A 19,639-nucleotide genomic window follows, 5' to 3' on the forward strand; every position below is an offset into this window, starting at 1 on the left:
TAATTAGATAAAAAAAATTCAGAAAAGCATTTCCCTAAAGATTCACACAGCAATTTGTTTTAATTCCTTGATGTTTCTACTTTTTATATCAAAGAGACAACAACCCGACCAAAGAGCAGATAAACATGTTAAATCCCGCAGCATTTTTGCGCCTGTCCCAAGTTAGGAGCCTTTGGCTTTTGTTTGTCTTGTTTGTTTTTAATTTTAGTTCATTTATATGTTGTGGAGTTTGAAATAGTACACATTTGGTTTAGGCGTCAGCTGATGCCCGCCTCCTGTTGCGCGATTTGCTCGCTGTGTTAAAGACTCATTGGTGGCCTTCGGCTGTTTCCTGCTCTTTTGTATATCTTTATGCTCAATCAAGTTTGACCATATACATAGGTATAGAGAAGACGACAATTATGTATAATATTTACAATAACTTAAGACAGAACAAACAAAACAGTTGCGAAAACATTTATATAAAGTACATTTTAGTCAAGAGCACATATACCTGTGTGAATAATCGTTATAAATTTACACAGTTTGATCAATTCTGATTTGTTTTATGAAGACATAATTTGTTTGTATTTGACAATATTTGCATTTTTTTTAAACCTAAAACATCAATACAGAAGGTATTCGCATAACAATAAACTGAACTCAATACAAAGAACCTTAAAACGTATACTTAGACAGAGAGCTCAATCCATTGATATACTTTGTTTTACTGGTCTCATATAACTTAAATTATCACTATCTGTTTCCAAACTGCATTGAGAACCAGTAAAAAAGATATACAAATTACAGTAAAGGACCTGTTTGAATAAGATGAAAAAAGTTGGTGATATTTTAAGGTATCTATACGAAAAAAACCTGCATATCTCAAGTCATGCTTCAGTGATTCCCTATATAATCAACCAAATTTTTCCCACAAAAAGGGGGCCTGGGCCCCCTTGAATTCGCCGATGCTGGCTTTGTTCACCTCCTTTACTTGGCCCTAGACAAATGCTTATCTGTTTTACTTGATCGTTCTATCGCTGTTTTTTTTTAGACTAGAGACTTCATTTGTACAACCCTGACGTCAAAATTCAGAAAGTCAACCGTATCTTTGAATAAAATTGTAAATCTAGAACAAAATGTCGCAAAATTGAATGTACACAGAAAAATGAACATATAATTTTGTAGAGTAATGGAGAACGGAAATATTTTTACAAAATAAATAATTTTGTTGTTCATAGTACAGGAGTGAAAATTTATAGTAATAGCAAACAAAATCAAAGCTGGTATAATTACATTACAAAAAAAGAGACGAGATAAAACTTTAAATAATTAGTTAAAATTAAATGATAGAAAAGCATTAAAAATTGTACCAACCGGTCAAATTAACACGAAAGTACGAGTTTAGAGTAATCGCAGTTACTGAACGCTATTTAAAAGTAAAAACAATTAATAATGAAAATAATATGCATCAGAGACTCACATCAACTAAAACACATCCCAGGGATTCAGTATTTTAACGTCATATTCGTATAAAGGAATGTGTTCGACCTGTTAATTGCAGCTATTTTCTTGATTTGAAAACAATGATGAATAAATTAAAATCAAACCTTCTATTTTTAAGGTTCATTATAACAAATGGACAAAAATGACTGCATTTACACCTAAAAAAACTAATCTAAGGACAGACTTACCTGGCCAGTTCGAAAAGTCTTAAGGTCTGGCATTCATTAGATATATAAAAGTTAAATTCATTTTAGGTTTCAGAAAGATATTTTCTGCAGAAGGTGTAAAAATATACAAACACCTGAATTGCTTTGAAACTGTTCACTCAGTTGAATCCTTTAACTCACCTATAGTTGTGTAGATAACTATGGCTCGTGTCAATCAAGGACACTTAATACAATACAATCCATTTTTCATCTGTAACTTTTATGTATCTAGTGGATGCCAGGCCGTAAAACTTTTCCAACTGGCCATGTTTGTCTATTTGCTATGTTGAACTTTAATTGTGTTTGAGTATCTATCCATGCATTGAATATGTTCACAGTACCTTTATTAAGAAAAATTAAACGAGACCGCCTAGTTTAAGGGTAATTATTAAACTGTTTTGAGTATTGTTAAAATAACATAATAACCTTTTCATTATTAGCTGACTAGTTTAGTTTTGTCCTCTTGATTTATTATTCCAAAACAGATGGAATGTGAACAGTTTCATTGATAGATATTGAAAAATAGACATGTGGCGGGGTTAAGCATGTTAGCGGGATCCCAACCCTCCCCCTAATCTGGGACAGTGGTATAACTTTACATGATAAGAACGCATGAACAACATAAGATGTATGTTTATCAATACCATACATAAAGTAACTGCATATACACTAACTTTTCTTTTACAGTACTTTTTATACCCCCATTCCTGTTTCACTTGAACTATTGTCAGCTTATTCGTATATGTGCATGTTTTCTGACACACATAATAATTGCAATTCATCTAAATTAAATATTTTAATGTTCATTTATACAGTCATGTAATTATAAACATTAATAAGAACATGAAATCAATTTTTCTTACACTTTTAAAATTCAAATGAAGTAAAACATTACATGCAAGTGAAATCAATACAATATGTTACACAGAATAATAGTGGTGCATTTCTTTCCAGTGGATCTCAATCAACATTTACAGAAATCTTGGTAAGAATTTAGTCTTAAATGCATATTTTTTTTATTAGTTGCTATTGGCTTTGAACAAGCTGTCAGTAACTGCAAGTACTCTCAGATCTGTTCTTAGTTCCTCTGTTTATAGGAGATACACTTTTCGTTCTTTTTGTATTTGTACATAAATTAGACCGTTAGTTTTCTCGTTTGAATTGTTTTGCATTTGTCATTTCGGGGCCTTTTATAGTTGACTATGCGGTATTGGCTTTACTCAGTGTTGAAGGCCGTACGGTTTCTGTGTCATTTGGTCTCTTGTAGATAGTTGTCTCATTGGTATCATACCACATCTTCTTTTTTTATATATACCAGTAGTGGTTAATATTTACTTGTTTTAGATTAATTAGATAAAGAATTTTCAGAAAAGCATTTCCCTAAAGATTCACACAGCAATTTGTTTTAATTCCTTGATGTTTCTACTTTTTATATCAAAGAGACAACAACCCGACCAAAGAGCAGATAAACATGTTAAATCCCGCAGCATTTTTGCGCCTGTCCCAAGTTAGGAGCCTTTGGCTTTTGTTTGTCTTGTTTGTTTTTAATTTTAGTTCATTTATATGTTGTGGAGTTTGAAATAGTACACATTTGGTTTAGGCGTCAGCTGAAGCCCGCCTCCTGTTGCGGGATTTGCTCGCTGTGTTAAAGACTCATTGGTGGCCTTCGGCTGTTTCCTGCTCTTTTGTATATCTTTATGCTCAATCAAGTTTGACCATATACATAGGTATAGAGAAGACGACAATTATGTATAATATTTACAATAACTTAAGACAGAACAAACAAAACAGTTGCGAAAACATTTATATAAAGTACATTTTAGTCAAGAGCACATATACCTGTGTGAATAATCGTTATAAATTTACACAGTTTGATCAATTCTGATTTGTTTTATGAAGACATTATTTGTTTGTATTTGACAATATTTGCATTTTTTTTAAACCTAAAACATCAATACAGAAGGTATTCGCATAACAATAAACTGAACTCAATGCAAAGAACCTTAAAACGTATACTTAGACAGAGAGCTCAATCCATTGATATACTTTGTTTTACTGGTCTCATATAACTTAAATTACACTATCTGTTTCCAAACTGCATTGAGAACCTGTAAAAAAGATATACAAATTACAGTAAAGGACCTGTTTGAATAAGATGAAAAAAGTTGGTGATATTTTAAGGTATCTATACGAAAAAAACCTGCATATCTCAAGTCATGCTTGAGTGATTCCCTATATAATCAACCAAATTTTTCCCACAAAAAGGGGGCCTGGGCCCCCTTGAATTCGCCGATGCTCGCTTTGTTCACCTCCTTTACTTGGCCCTAGACAAATGCTTATCTGTTTTACTTGATCGTTCTATCGCTGGCTTTTTTTTAGACTAGAGACTTCATTTGTACAACCCTGACGTCAAAATTCAGAAAGTCAACCGTATCTTTGAATAAAATTGTAAATCTAGAACAAAATGTCGCAAAATTGAATGTACACAGATAAATGAAAATATAATTTTGTAGAGTAATGGAGAACGGAAATATTTTTACAAAATAAATAATTTTGTTGTTCATAGTACAGGAGTGAAAATTTATAGTAATAGCAAACAAAATCAAAGCTGGTATAATTACATTACAAAAAAAGAGACGAGATAAAACTTTAAATAATTAGTTAAAATTAAATGATAGAAAAGCATTAAAAATTGTACCAACCGGTCAAATTAACACGAAAGTACGAGTTTAGAGTAATCGCAGTTACTGAAAGCTATTTAAAAGTAAAAACAATTAATAATGAAAATAATATGCATCAGAGACTCACATCAACTAAAACACATCCCAGGGATTCAGTATTTTAACGTCATATTCGAATAAAGTAATGTGTTCGACCTGTTAATTGCAGCTATTTTCTTGATTTGAAAACAATGATGAATAAATTAAAATCAAACCTTCTATTTTTAAGGTTCATTATAACAAATGGACAAAAATGACTGCATTTACACCTAAAAAAACTAATGTAAGGACAGACTTACCTGGCCAGTTCGAAAAGTCTTAAGGTCTGGCATTCATTAGATATATAAAAGTTAAATTCATTTTAGGTTTCAGGAAGATATTTTCTGCAGAAGGTGTAAAAATATACAAACACCTGAATTGCTTTGAAACTGTTCACTCAGTTGAATCCTTTAACTCACCTATAGTTGTGTAGATAACTATGGCTCGTGTCAATCAAGGACACTTAATACAATACAATCCATTTTTCATCTGTAACTTTTATGTATCTAGTGGATGCCAGGTCGTAAAACTTTTCCAACTGGCCATTTTTGTCTATTTGCTATGTTGAACTTTAATTGTGTTTGAGTATCTATCCATGCATTGCATATGTTCACAGTACCTTTATTAAGAAAAATTAAACGAGACCGCCTAGTTTAATATACAATTATTGACTTTTGATGAGGTTGATACAATGATTTATCAACCCCAGAGATGTGATATTCACCAAGGCCAACGGCCGAGGTGAATAACACATCTCTGGGGTTGATAAATCATTGTATCAACTGATATCAAAAGTCAACAATTGCTTTATTATATGACTCTTTAGTTCTCAGTGTCATTTTAATATTTTTAGATTGTGAAATATATCCTTGGTTAGATGGTATTTTGCCTAGACTGTTTTTATTTTATGCTTGGGATTTGATTTTTAGGCATATTTCAGTCTGCATAATTAAAACTAGAAGAAAATTGTATCATTGTATCAGCCTCAGGATAAAATCTAAACAAAATACTGTCCAATTCATTGTTTGGCAATTTCTCGAAATCTTCAGGTAGATTTTTCTCTCGTAAATAAGATGTAAATGTCCTCACGCTAGAATCTGTTGATCGGCGAGTATTTTAAAAAATCCTTTTCTATCAAAATCTTCTTAATTTCCTCACGCTAGAATCTGTTGATCGGCGAGTATTTAAAAATCCTTTTCTATCAAAATCTTCTTAATTTCCTCATTATTTAACGATGAAAAGCGTTTTTCAGTAGCTACTTCTGCTGCTCCAGCAATACTTTGTTGCCGGAAACATGTAACTGTCGTCTGTGAGATCGAAACGATTTTATGTCGAGAGCGCTGATTGGTTGATATTTATTCGGTCGTCCAATTGAAAACCATTTTATTTATACATCCCTAAAATAGCTAACAAGAATTTCCCGTTTCTATATTTAGGTACACGGACGCTGTTCCAAATCTTATATTAACCTCTCGTGATTTTTGCCGCGGTGAATATAATGTTTTATTAAAGAGGATTTCCTATGCTTTTAGCCAATGAGAAAACAGAAAATTTATAGTCATATAATAAGGGTAATTATTAAACTGTTTTGAGTATTGTTAAAATAACATAATAACCTTTTCATTATTAGCTGACTAGTTTAGTTTTGTCCGCTTGATTTATTATTCCAAAACAGATGGAATGTGAACAGTTTTATTGATAGATATTGAAAAATAGACACCGAAACAGAAATGAGTATACAGTGAAACCTGATTAAACCAAACCCCGAACAAACCGGAAACCTGTCTAATCCAAACTTGTTCTGAAGACCAATCATATCACATTTTATGCATTGTGAACCTGATCATGAAACCGAATACCTGCCAAAACCGAACAAAATCTCAAGTCCCGAAAGGGTTCGGTTTAGTCAGGTTTTACTGTAATTTTATATTGTTAGGGTGTAACCATTCCTGATTCGGTTAAATAGGAGATGGTGTGGATTTGCAAGAGGCCTTTGAAATCAGCATAAAAATGAAAATAAACATGGTGAAGAATCGTCTCAAATATAAGTCCTCAAATAACAAAATAAAAGTTGAGTAGAACTAAATTCATTGAAATCAGAGGCTTCATTTCTAGTAAAAATAATTTAAGAACAAAGGTTCCATACCTTTTTTGAGATACATGTTCACCCAATAACAAAAAATCAAATATAATATCAATGTATAAAACAACAGTTACTCTGAGTATTTAACTTATTGAAAATAAAGACGATTTTTCACAAGAAAAGTACTAATAAGTTTAGGCTTATTCAGCATAATTACTAGTCGAAAACCCAGAGTAAATTTTGCACATAAGACTGGATTCATATGCTTCTTGATATTTCGACGAAATATTTTTTTGTTACAATGATTGTGAGTTTGTTACAACATTCCCGAAAATCCGATGAAATAAAATCAAATTCTACACAAATAATTGTGTTACCCAGTGGACTGTGAAGGTTCAGGGTTCTTATTGCCAGCATAAGTAATCGTAGTCTGAAAATTAAAAAGTAGATCCGATTCTTTACTTCTACTCCAAACGCGATTGGAACCTCTTCTTTTATTTTCTTTTATGGCAACTTCGTCTATTACTGCAACGTGGCCTTTTTGTCTGACTGAACAGGAAAAAACCAAACGTCAATTGAATCACTATATAACAAACAACCTGAAATTTGTTTTGTTTTTTATTTCAGACACCTTGTTCTATATTTTAATGTTGAAGAAGCTGTAGTAACAAGATAATTGTATCTTTATGTGAAGAAATGAATACGTCTTTCATATTTTCAGTCATCACATGCGATGCAGGTACGTTTTAATTGCTATTAAGTATGTATAGCGCGGCTACAAAATCTTCAGAGATTGAATTTGGAATACGTATTTACTGCCACTATTAAACTAACGGGTACCCAATTTACAAAGTATATAACGAGCCAATAAAGTATGTGGCATAGTTGCAGTACTTTTAAATCTATCCGTGCTACATTCATTTTATATTCCAGTAGTACTGAATGAAGTAAAAAGTTACCTAGTAAGATATATATATATATAGATTCTTACATTGACACCAGTGGATTATCGGATTTATCCAATCGAGATAGTTAAATTATCAATTTTAAAGTCCGAGCCGCCTCGGCGAGGACTTTAAAATTTATAATTTAACTATCGAGATTGGATAAATCCGATAATCCACGAGTAACTATGTAAGAATCTGTTTCTCTAATGATTAAAAAGACATTTTCTTTTTTTTCTTACCGAAAAATCCCTTCGAGTGCCTTTCACATTGCACGAAGTTGTCAATTTTATTAACACCTGTTATCAAATTTTGATTCATCCAGTTAGCTAAAAAGGTCATGACCCTTAAAATAATCCAATGATCTTTTGAGATCACCAGCAACCACACGTTGATTAAATCTTTTTATACAATGGGTTCGCAAAGGGATAAATTTCCATAGAGTTAGAGAAATATATATATATATAAATCCGAAAATGTAGGATGTTATATAACAAGTATAAGGTTGTATAAATACCGACCACAAACATTATGTCATTGTTATTGTTGACCAATCTCCATTATCTTCTTTCTCAACAATAAAAGCATAGATATTAACACATATCAGATAAACCGGGATTATCTCAGATAAACCTAATTTATCTGAGATAATCTTAGATTATCTATTAAAGTGGTTCAGGCGTGCCATACATATCCATCGGCCATTATTATATACGGCTCTATTGATATTCTCTGTTATATTTCTTGATGGATAAGTCGTTGTCATCCCGACAAAGTTTTTCGCGAATTGAATTAATTTATACAACTGCCGAGGAATACATTTGTAATTGATAACAAAAACTCAAAATATAATCGCATCTATGGAAAACAATAGTTTCTAACTAAGAGTACTATTTATTCCACTGCTGATAAGAAATCATGTCGTCCTAAACAAAATATTGGTTAGTGTATTTTAAATAAAACTTCAACTAAACATCTGCTTATGTTATTGAACATATCTATATATACAGTCTGCAAAAGTTAAGCACCACCAAAATATAACTAGCAATACTTTGGTAACTATTGCAAAAAAAAAAAAAAATAATGTTTGGTGTAACGAATTGCCGTTCACTAAGAAAATTCATTATGACCAAACAGACTGAGCTCCGATAAACCCGTCAAGCATCTTTGTATTAAAGGTTATCTGCACTTTTACAAATACACTGTTTCGATACTTTTAAACCATTTCCGTACTGGCAAGCGTACAGGTGACAATTGACCTTCATCAGGTCATTGTGTGATATGACAAGGCGTAAGTTATCGTTGGTTGAATTTTGGCAAGCAATTGGCATGTCAAATGCCGGTAGGAGCTCTAGGAGCATATGTTACCATTTCAATGTTAATTACATCGTCATTGTCCGTACCCAAAAATAAAAATAACGTCACGTCATTGATTAAATTTCCATTTTTTATGACATTTTTAACCAATCAGGACGTTTTGGTGTACACTTTTGAAAATATTACCCAGGATGCATTAGATTCTGAAACGGTGGATTGACACTATCTTTTAGCCTTCCATGTCTCTAGACAATAACACCATCGAACATCCTGTTGTCAGGCATCTCAATCGCAGTGATCCACTATCGAAAAATCTTGGGAAGTTAAGAGTGACAATTATTGTTGATTAATGGAATAACAATAGTTCAGAAGGCTTGTTCAGAGTATGAGACGCCGTGTTTTGGAACTGTATCGGCAGAGAGGTGGTTACACATCCTATTGACTCAAATATTGCAATTTAATTTGCCTAACATACCAAATATTATTTTTTGGGAGAATTTGAATGTTATTGGGTGATTGGTTGTTGTGAAACTTAAATTCCGCTTCAAATTTTAGTAATTTGCACAATTTCTATGAACAGAAAATTTAAATCCATAGAGCCTACATACATGACATAAGTGAACAACTTTTAGTTGATGGTTTGTTTATGGTATATGTTTGCAAAATTGCTACATGCATGTTTTTTTTTCTTTTTCAAGGAATGACTGATTTTCTTAAATGAAAAAACAAATTGGCGGACTGTATATGAAGTTATGTTTTGTTTTGGGTCAAATATTTTTTGAAGTTTTGTCATCAATTAAGGTTAAGTAAAAACAATTGCTGAAATATCTTTAATCTTAATTGGAAACGATTTATGTGTCGTTAGTATTATAGATAAAACCAAAAAAGATAAATGTATTTAATTTCATAATCAAGGCCAAAATGTAACCAGTAAGTATATATAAGATTCTTCAAAATGAATGTTATAAACTACTATAACCATAATAATGCCATTGAACTATATATTGGATAGAGCATTTATCATTTTAACAAAACTATAAACCTATGCACTTCCACATTACACAATGATGAAATTAGCGATACATTCGTGAATTTTGGGTTGTTAATATAATATGTAGATACATATTCAATTCTCTATTCTACGATATTTTCATATTTACAATAATGACGACTTCAATATGTATACTAAAGAAATTTATCCTGTTGAACTTACTTTAAATAAATCTAGCACTAACAATGACCACTGCCCTAACCTCGATCTTGATATCCATATCATTAATGGAAAGCTTAGCACAAAAATTTATGATAAAAGAGATGATTTTTCAATTCCTATCGATAACTATCCATTTTTAGATGGTGACGTTCCCTTGTCACCATCATACGTAGTTTAGATATCTTAACTTGTACGATTTGCTCATGTATGTAACAACGTTTTAGATTTTAACGAGAGAAATTAATGTGTTACTGAAAATTTGTTCAGGTTTTCGATATCACAACCTAGTCAAACCATTTAATTAATTTTATCATCGGTACAAGGACATCATTCGTAAATATAACTCAACATGCAGACTTCTTATACGTTCAGGTTTTCACATCCAATCTGTTATGGTTATATTTTTTACAAAGCACAAACATGTCAGTATTCACATCAGAAGGTAAAAATACTTTAAACATATTTATTAAGAAGGGATATAGTTACGATACTGCTGTCAGGTCATTAAAGATTGCATATTTCGGCTTTAATGTGGATTCCCTTATAGGGTCTTTGCGTAATTAAACACATTTATTCAAAAATCAGTTGTTGACATGATACGGGTTATGTTCTTCTCATATATTTTATGATGGTATAATATTAAACCCCTAACCGGAGGTATTGTGCCTGACATTCTTATGATGAAGACATAATCTTTCAATCAGTTTAATTGAGGTCTGGAGATGGCATGTCAGTAACTGCTAGTAGTGTTGTTATTTATGTATTATTGTCATTTTGTTTATTTTCTTTTGTTACCTCTTCTGACACCAGACTCGGACTTCTCTTGAACTGAATTTTACAGTGCGTATTGATATGCGTTCACTTTTCTACATTGGCTAGAGGTATAGGGGGAGGATTGAGATATCAAAAAAACATGTTTAACCCCGCCGCATATTTGCGCCTGTCCCAAGTCAGGATCCTCTGGCCTTTGTTAGTGTTGTATGATGTTTAATTTTAGTTTCTTGTGTATAATTTGGAGTTTAGCTTGACGTTCATTTTCACTGAACTAGTAAATATCTCTGCTTAGAGGTCCGATGAAGGTCGCCTCCGGGAGTGGGAGTTTCTCGCTGCATTCAAGACCTATTGGTAACCCTCTGCTGTTGTCTGTTCTATGGTCGGGTTGTTGTCTCTTTGACACATTTTTCATTTTCATTCTCAATTTAAATGATAAGTAACACCTACAACAACAAAAGGTGTTGGCTACTTTATATGATGTACGAGTGTTTTTAGTCTCAGCAAATATTGTCAATATAAAGGACCCATAATCAACTGTTGGTTGTATGGGGTTATCAAGTTAGGCAACCATGTTTTACAAAACATGTTTTTCGGAAAATGCCTATACAAGTTAAGGAATATGACAAGTTATTATTTTATTTAATCCGTTCCGTTTAATGAAAAACGTCTTATGTTTGAATTTATCAGGGTTTTGTTGTGACTTATCCCTTTTAAATTTACCTAGTAGTTTTACTTTTCTGCTAGCCGATAATAATTTTTTATAATAATCAAATGGGTAAAAGGGGCTTATGTTGTAAATAAAATACTAGCTACATATTATTCAAAAGATTCAAGAAAATATCCAGAAAGCATTAAACGATTTTTTTTTATGCAATTTCATCAAATACGATAAAAGTACGAGCAGAAAACGGCTAACATTGTTTAAAAAGCAAAAGAAGCAACTGAAATCATGAAAACTATTAAGCATCATCAAACACAAAAAAACGACAAATTAGAAATAAAGCCAATACTTTATTAACGGTACCAATTTTACTAGACAAAATGATCAGTACGACTATTAAAATTCTCCCCAGTGATAATCGGGCTACACTTGTGATGTCCTATTATAAAAATACATTTACAAATATTGTCTCTTGTATAAGTGGTGTAAGTAGCATAACAGTTATTATCGATCAATTTCTGCAATTAAGCGATTTTAACTTGGCAAATGCTGGCAATGTCCGACAGAAGACTGCGTAGTCTGGCTTTAATACATATCCAAATAATGTCAGGTAATTTGTTTTTTTTTTCCTTTTAATTGTTTCACACTTTGTCACTTTAGTAAATCCGTTGCGTTAGATTTCGTCAGGTTGCATGAAAGTTCCACTAGAAAAGGCGAACAATTGTTTTCACTGTCTTACTCGAAAAATACAGAAATTAAAACTCGACTTATATTCTACCTGAATAAAATATAACTGTTAACTGTTGCATTGAACTCTACATAGCCCGGCGGACGTCTATGAAAGTACAACATTTTTTTTCCCCGAAACAGTACAATGATTTCGAATCATTTGACAAACAAAAACTACTCGAAGTTGAAAAGCGTTTAAAAAAAGCCAGTATAATTAAAAGATATTAACAAAATGTAATCACCAAAGGTCTTGCATCAATGAAAGACCTTAGCGGTTTTCCTAAACACACTGCTCAACATGATAACTCTAAAATTTTCTGGACGCATCTTATTTTCTTAAATTCGGATTATATCATCCAAGCTATCCCATCCTTCGGTATAATTGCTGTATCTCAAACAAGATGTTAAATGGATATACGCTAGTGGCGAGTTTTTAAGATACTTCTTAAATATACTTTTTTATATCAGTTCTGGCATTTCTTCCAGTCTGATTAAAATGCAGATCCTGGTATAAAAGAGGGCCGAAAATACCACCGTGACTTTCGAAGTGGAATACAAATTGACAAGGTCGGGGCTAAATGACCAGCAGATAAACAAAACAAAACATAGAAGACGCATAGCATCACGATCCCACCAAAAACTGGGGTGATCTCATGTGATCTGGAGGGTTAAGTAGATCCTACTCTGCATGTGGCACCCCTCGTGTTGCTCATGAAAAAATATGTTTTACTCAGTAGTATTATTTTTTTTTGCTGATAGCAGGAATTGAGCAAAATCCAGGTACAGATCAGAGTAATAAAAAAATAATGAAAATAGTACACAATAATGTGTGTATTTACTTCCTAAGTTAGACCTCAGTAACAATGAACTACATGAGTATGAAATTATTTGTATATCAGAATAAAATCTCGACAAGTCAATTAATGATGACCAAATTAAATGGAACGGTTTCATAAACCCATAAAGTTAGATAGAAATAGACATAGTGGAGGTGTGACCATTTTTGTGATCTACCAGCTTTACAACCCTAACTAGAACTTGTATTGATTTATGTGTGACAAATCGCAAAAACTTGATTAAATCAGTAACTGTTCTTATTCCGATATGCAGTTTCAGTTTAAATTGCATTCAAAACTTTTAAACAACACTCGTTTAAAGACAAATTCGAGATTTGAAACGTGCAGATTGTGAGGGACTTGATCACAACTGACTGGGATGATGTAGTTTTTAACTCAAAAATATAAATAGTGTTTATATGAACTTTTTCAAAACATTTAAGGAATGACTGTAATATTTATCTGTCTATGAAGAAATAACATAAAAAATTTGGTGCACCCTGAATAACGCGCGTAGCGGGTTATTTAACAGTGTGCACCACTTTTTTATGTTATTTCGAATAGACAGAAAAAAATATTACAGTCATTTCTTATAATTCAATTCTACATTCCATTTTAAACCGTACAAAACCATGAAAAAACGTTGATGACGTCACGGTCACATGACTAAATTATGTCTATGGGTTGATAACAAAATAACGTCAGCCAATCAGACATCCAAAATTAAATTATTTGAAAATACTGTTAATATATATATATACCTTCTTAAACTAATTGCATACATGTACGACCAAATGAAAAACAATTATGAACAAACTCATTACATGTAGAAAAAAAATACTGCCTACATTTCTGTCTACTGTATTTACGTTTGCCATGTTTTTAAGTTTGGAATGGGAAATATTTGTGTAAAGTGTAGAAAATTCAATAGTTTTAATAGCAAGATAAAAGAGTCTAAGGTTGTATGCAGAAATTCAATCTTTCCCGTTGATGTAAAAGAGTCTTGCAATATTTGTTGATACGACCTCTACCTTAAACATATCGTTCATTCACAGGAATATCGCCATTTATAAAAATAACATATTTTACTAAATGTTAAGCATGCTTTAAATTTCAGAAATCCGGCCTTTTTTAGGAAGTTTTTTTTTTTTTATCGAAATCTATCAACTAAGCCTGGCTGGATGTTCGTGCATTTTAGCGCATTCTTCAATTTGAATAGAAGAGATAATCTAATATTTGTCGATTATATGTGGATTATTTATTCAGTAAATCAAATGAAAGACAACTGTTCAATAAGTACGAAGACATGTTGACAATAACAAACTATATTTATTAACCTTCTATACAGGAGAGTATCATAATACATAACAATAATGTCATGATCGTATTCGTTTAAGATATGTCAATATTACGGTATGTGACATCCCTCTAAAAGATAGAATGAAATGATTTAATAAATAAATGAATTTGAGTATTACCCAGTTGAAATTAAGACTGAAATGGTTTGACTAGAAATTAATACTAACTAGATAAATGTCTCTTCAAATTTAACTTAAAGCCTATATATTGTCTTTTTTGATAACTAACTAAAACTAACTAAATGCTTCCCAGCAATTACTTGACAGTTCAACAAAATTATGTTACATAGTCATTTTATTTGGTTAGCACTTTTACTGTTCTTCCATATCTTGTCACAGATGACTGAAATGGTTCAATACTTTCATTTTCCGGTTACAAAGGATTCATTGCGGTCTAATGTTTGTTAAGGGTTACAGACACATTGAAGTTTTACGGACGGTCATATTGTAATTGTTATTATAATATTCGTTTTCAACTGTGTTTTCACGGTAAGCTGTTGGTCTTATGTACCTACGGTTTCGTCTATAACGTCTGTCATCTGACGTTTGTACTACATACCAGCGAGGAGTGTACTGTTTTTGCATTATTTGTCCTGGTTTTCATTTTCCATATATGTTCATAACAACAGAGTCTCCTTGTCAAAGCGGTTACAATTCAGATCCATAATGTTTATCATAGTTCTTTTTAGTTCTTTGGCACATTTGGAGTTTTTTTTGAGAATTTCACCGTTGTTGACGTTCTGCGGCATCAATAGCAGTAATGATGTCGGAAGTGAAGTTTCAATCTCCGATTTAGGAGCAATTGTGCTGGCGAAAGATCAATGTCCAACGGTGTGTTTCGATAGTCTAAAAGAGCTTTATTCGGATCCTTCTATTTCATAATTTGCTTCTTGACGGTTTAAACACTTCTTTCTGCTTGTCCATTTGATTGAGGAATGTGTTAGCTTTTCGTTGTATGTTTAAATCCATTTTCGGTAACACATCTTTTGAATTATAATGACCAAAAGTGAGGACAATTGTCAGAAACTCATTCGTCAATATATTCAAATCTTGACATTGGTTCTTTTAAATAGTCAATGGTGTTCCTGCTTGTTTCATTGTCCAGTTTCAGAACTTTCGGTCATCTCGATTAGTAGTCAACTTTGATTAGGTAGTTATGCTTTTGATATTCAAATAGGTCTACGGCAGGTTTCGACCAGGGTTGCTCTGGTATTACAGACATTATCATTGGTTCCTTTTCATTAAAAAAGAGGGACGAAAGATACCAAAGGCACACACGACACAACATAGAAAACTAAAGAATAAACAACACGAACCCAACTAAGAGACTGATGTTGAGAGACTGATGTTGAGCGCAAAGTCCACACGATTCAACTTTATCCTCAATGTCCTGTCCCATGCCGATCAAGAAAGGTACATCCCGGTTACGGCTTTTGCACTTGACGGTCCCAAGATTCGTGTATTTTGTCAACATTTTATTTTGTAGCGCTTTTGGTACAAGTGCTTTGTTTGACTTGTGTAATAGTCCATCGATGACTGATAATTCATCACGGAAAATCAAATATGGCCTCAAAGAGTGCAAAAGTTCAGATATATCATTTGGCCATCCATCAAATATTATCACAAGTCAAAGCAATAGAGACCTATTTGAATACCAAAAGCATAACTACGTAATCGAAGTTGACTACTAATCAAAATGACCGAAAGTTCTGAAACTGGACAATGAAACAAGCAGGTAGTATTTGGACCGTACGCATACGATCCGGACCGTATACGTATACTCGTACGGTCCGACCATACGTGTGCGGTCGGACCGTATGAGTATACGCGTATGGTCCAATACGAGCTGACCATACATGTATGTTATTGAATCATATGAGTTAAATTTACAAAAGGAAGCATTCAATTCTTAATAAAATTTTCTGTAATTTAGGCGGTGTTTGGAGTAGCGGTTTCAGGAAGATTGACTGGAGCGGTTTATGGTCTGTCTCTATTTGAACTCGGCGGCTATATACAAACTCATGGAATTTATGACACCCATAAACAATTAAAAGAGTTTCTTTCTCGATGTTGTGTTTGAGCTAGGTTCTTCTAGTTGAATATGCCAAAATCCACTGGTGGCATCCAGTTTAGTAAAGAATTTAGCGTTTGGTATTTGCGAGATAACTTCTTCTACGGTTTTTAACGGATATTGTTCACGTAATATGGCCTTGTTTAGATCTCGGGGATCAATGCAGATTCGAATTTAACGTTTGGTTTAATGACAGTTACCATAGTGATTACCCATTGTGTAGGTTCTTGCTGTTTGAAGATTACACCAATGTCCTTCATATGGTCAAGTTCAGCTTTCAGTTTGTCTTTGATAGCTATGTGTATATTACGCTTTGTGTGTACAACTGGTGCTACGGCTTTGTTGATACGTATTTAAAGCATGGTACCTTTGATAACTATTAGCATGTCGAAATGTCCTATTGTAATGCTTATTTGTGTATTTTTCTGTCCTGAATGTTTTTGCATTTATTTGTACTGTAGTCCTGTCATTTTAGTGTTATATTCAACATTGCCATAAAAGCGCGAGGTTTGGTTAGCCACAAAACCAGGTTCAACACACCATTTTTTTTCTAAATGTCCTGTAACAAGTCAGAATAATGGCAGTTGTTATCTTTTAGTTTGTGTTTGTGTGTGTTGCATTTTCGTTTAGTTTTTTGTTGCATTTTGGTGTTTCTGTTGCTTCGTTGGTTATCTCTTATAGTTGACGTGTTTACCTCAGTTTTAGTTTGTAGCCCGATTTGTTTTCTTTAAATCAATTTATGACCATCGAACAGAGGTTTACTACTGTTGCCTTTATTTATGTTTTCCTGGTAGACACCCTAGGCCTAAATCTCCATATTGGCGTTCGAGTTTTTCTAGTGAAAATGGTTTTATCGTTTATTGCGTATCGCTGGTATGAGTGATTAAATATATGCGCGTTAGGAGTTTCATCGCTTTGCATGTTTTGGCACCTATGGCGGATTGTACATTACGATCTACAATGTAAAATTTCACGGCATGATCCTGGCATTTTTTAACTACACTTAAGATTGAAAGCTCTAACAGTGTCAATGATGTGTCCTGGGTAGGAACTGAGCAGTGAAACTTGTTTTGTGATGATAGGTTGCGAACAAATGATTTTCAATCTGTGTAGGGAAAGTAAGTTGCACTTTGCACCCGTTTCTAGCTAAAAAATTAACTGGTACGTCGTTGATGTTGATTGTTTCGGTCCATTCATCGGTATTCAATTCTGAATCATCAATTGTAGCAACAAAAAGTTTATTATCATCATATTCAATGCATACGTTTAAAGTGTACATTTTCTTTGTTGATTTGATTGATGACAGACAGACGGACGCAAAGTAGTTATATGTATGGCAATTAATTTAATAGAAATATTTGGTTCTCTCTCAGGTTTGAAATTGAATAAAACAAAAACTGAAGGAATATGGCTTGGTCGATTATAACACAGTCGGGAAAAATTTGAAGATATAAATTAGTGTACTGCACCTATCAAAAGCCTCGGAATTTACTTTGGTTATAATAAACAAAAATGTCAAAAACTTAACTTTGAAAAATAACTGTTAAAAAGTAAAAAAATAATATCTGATTGGAGAAAAAGAAGTCTTACTATCATAGGAAAAATAGTCGTCATCAAATCTTTAGTTTTGCCAAACCTAACATATGTTGCATCAAACACTATTATTCCTAAGGAAATGTTGCAAGACTTAAAAACTTTAATATACAATTTTATTTGGAAAGGCAAAAGAGATAGAATAAAAAGATCAACACTTTCAAATGATTTTCTGGAAGGTGGACTTAAGACGACAGACATTGATGCTTATATAAAATCACTGCATATCAACTGGATTCTTAAATTAAGTGAAAATACAAATGACAACTGGACAATTATTCCAGAATTTTACTTTAACAAATTAGGCAAAAATCTTCTTGTATTTAAAATGAATTTAAAGAATATAAACGACATTGATAAAAGTAAGTTACAATATTTACCGGACCTCTATAAACAACTAATTAAAGATTGGATAAGTGTAAAGGGAGGTAATACAAAATATCCCAAAAATTTTCTTGAAATTAGAAAACAAGTTTTATGGGGAATGATAATATCCGGTTTAATGGAAAATGTTTATACTTTGAAGATTGGATAAAAAGTGACATTATTAATATTAATGATGTAATTGATGAACAGGGCAATATCTCTGAAACTATCATTTGAACTAAACTTAAAAATAAACAAAATTGGATAAGGCAATTATATATGTTAAAAAAAGCAATGCCATTTGATTGGAAAACAATTCTTTGCACTGAAGATTCATTCAAAACTAAAGTTAAAGTTATAAATGATTTAAAAATTATGCAGAGGGCAATTACTCCCTTAATAAGTACAAAAGAACTCTATAAAATATTCACACTGAAAGATAGTTGTGATAAACCAAATGGTTTTCTTATGTGGGAAAAAACATTTGATAAACATTTAAATTCTAAATTGAAAAAGTGGAAAATTACTCAAGACAACTTATGCAAGCATTGTAAAAAAGGGAGACTATGAACATTTTTTTGTCAATTGCTCATATAATAATGACTTTCTAAAAATAGTAATGAAATTAACAAAATCCCTAGGTATTGAAAAAGACATTATAAGCCTTGAAAATTTAGTATCAGGGTACAAAATTGAAGATTCAGCATACTTTGATATTAGTTACATATTAACTATAATATCCTTCTCAATATACAAATCACATTTTGTCTCAGAAAAGAAGACAAAAAAAAATAAACATTTTAAAAATTTTCCAGAAAGAAATTTCAGAAATTATTGAAATAAACAATTTTGATAACAAAAAACTAATCAGATACTCATAAAAACAAATAGATTCATTGCAAAGATTCAATTGAATCAGGACTAAGCTTTGTATGAAGCACACAACATTGTGTACACAAATTGTTTCTTGTACACAAGCCAAATATGGCAATAGTTATGATCAAGTTCAACCATGCATGTTCAATGTTTGTAAGCATGTTCAGCCATGCATAAGTCACCACATGTAAATTATACGGCATTCTTTATATTTTAAAATGTGTATTTACTAAAGATAAAATGAATTCTTACGGTATAAATGTATCCGTACGTTTATTGATTAATGTGGGGAAAAAATGTATCATTTCGGATGAGTGTTCCAATTTAAACATGTCAAACTTTAATTACTTGTGCATTACAAATACATT

This window comes from Mytilus trossulus, chromosome 14 (genome assembly GCF_036588685.1).
Source record: "Mytilus trossulus isolate FHL-02 chromosome 14, PNRI_Mtr1.1.1.hap1, whole genome shotgun sequence".
Taxonomy (NCBI): Eukaryota; Metazoa; Mollusca; class Bivalvia; order Mytilida; family Mytilidae; genus Mytilus; species Mytilus trossulus.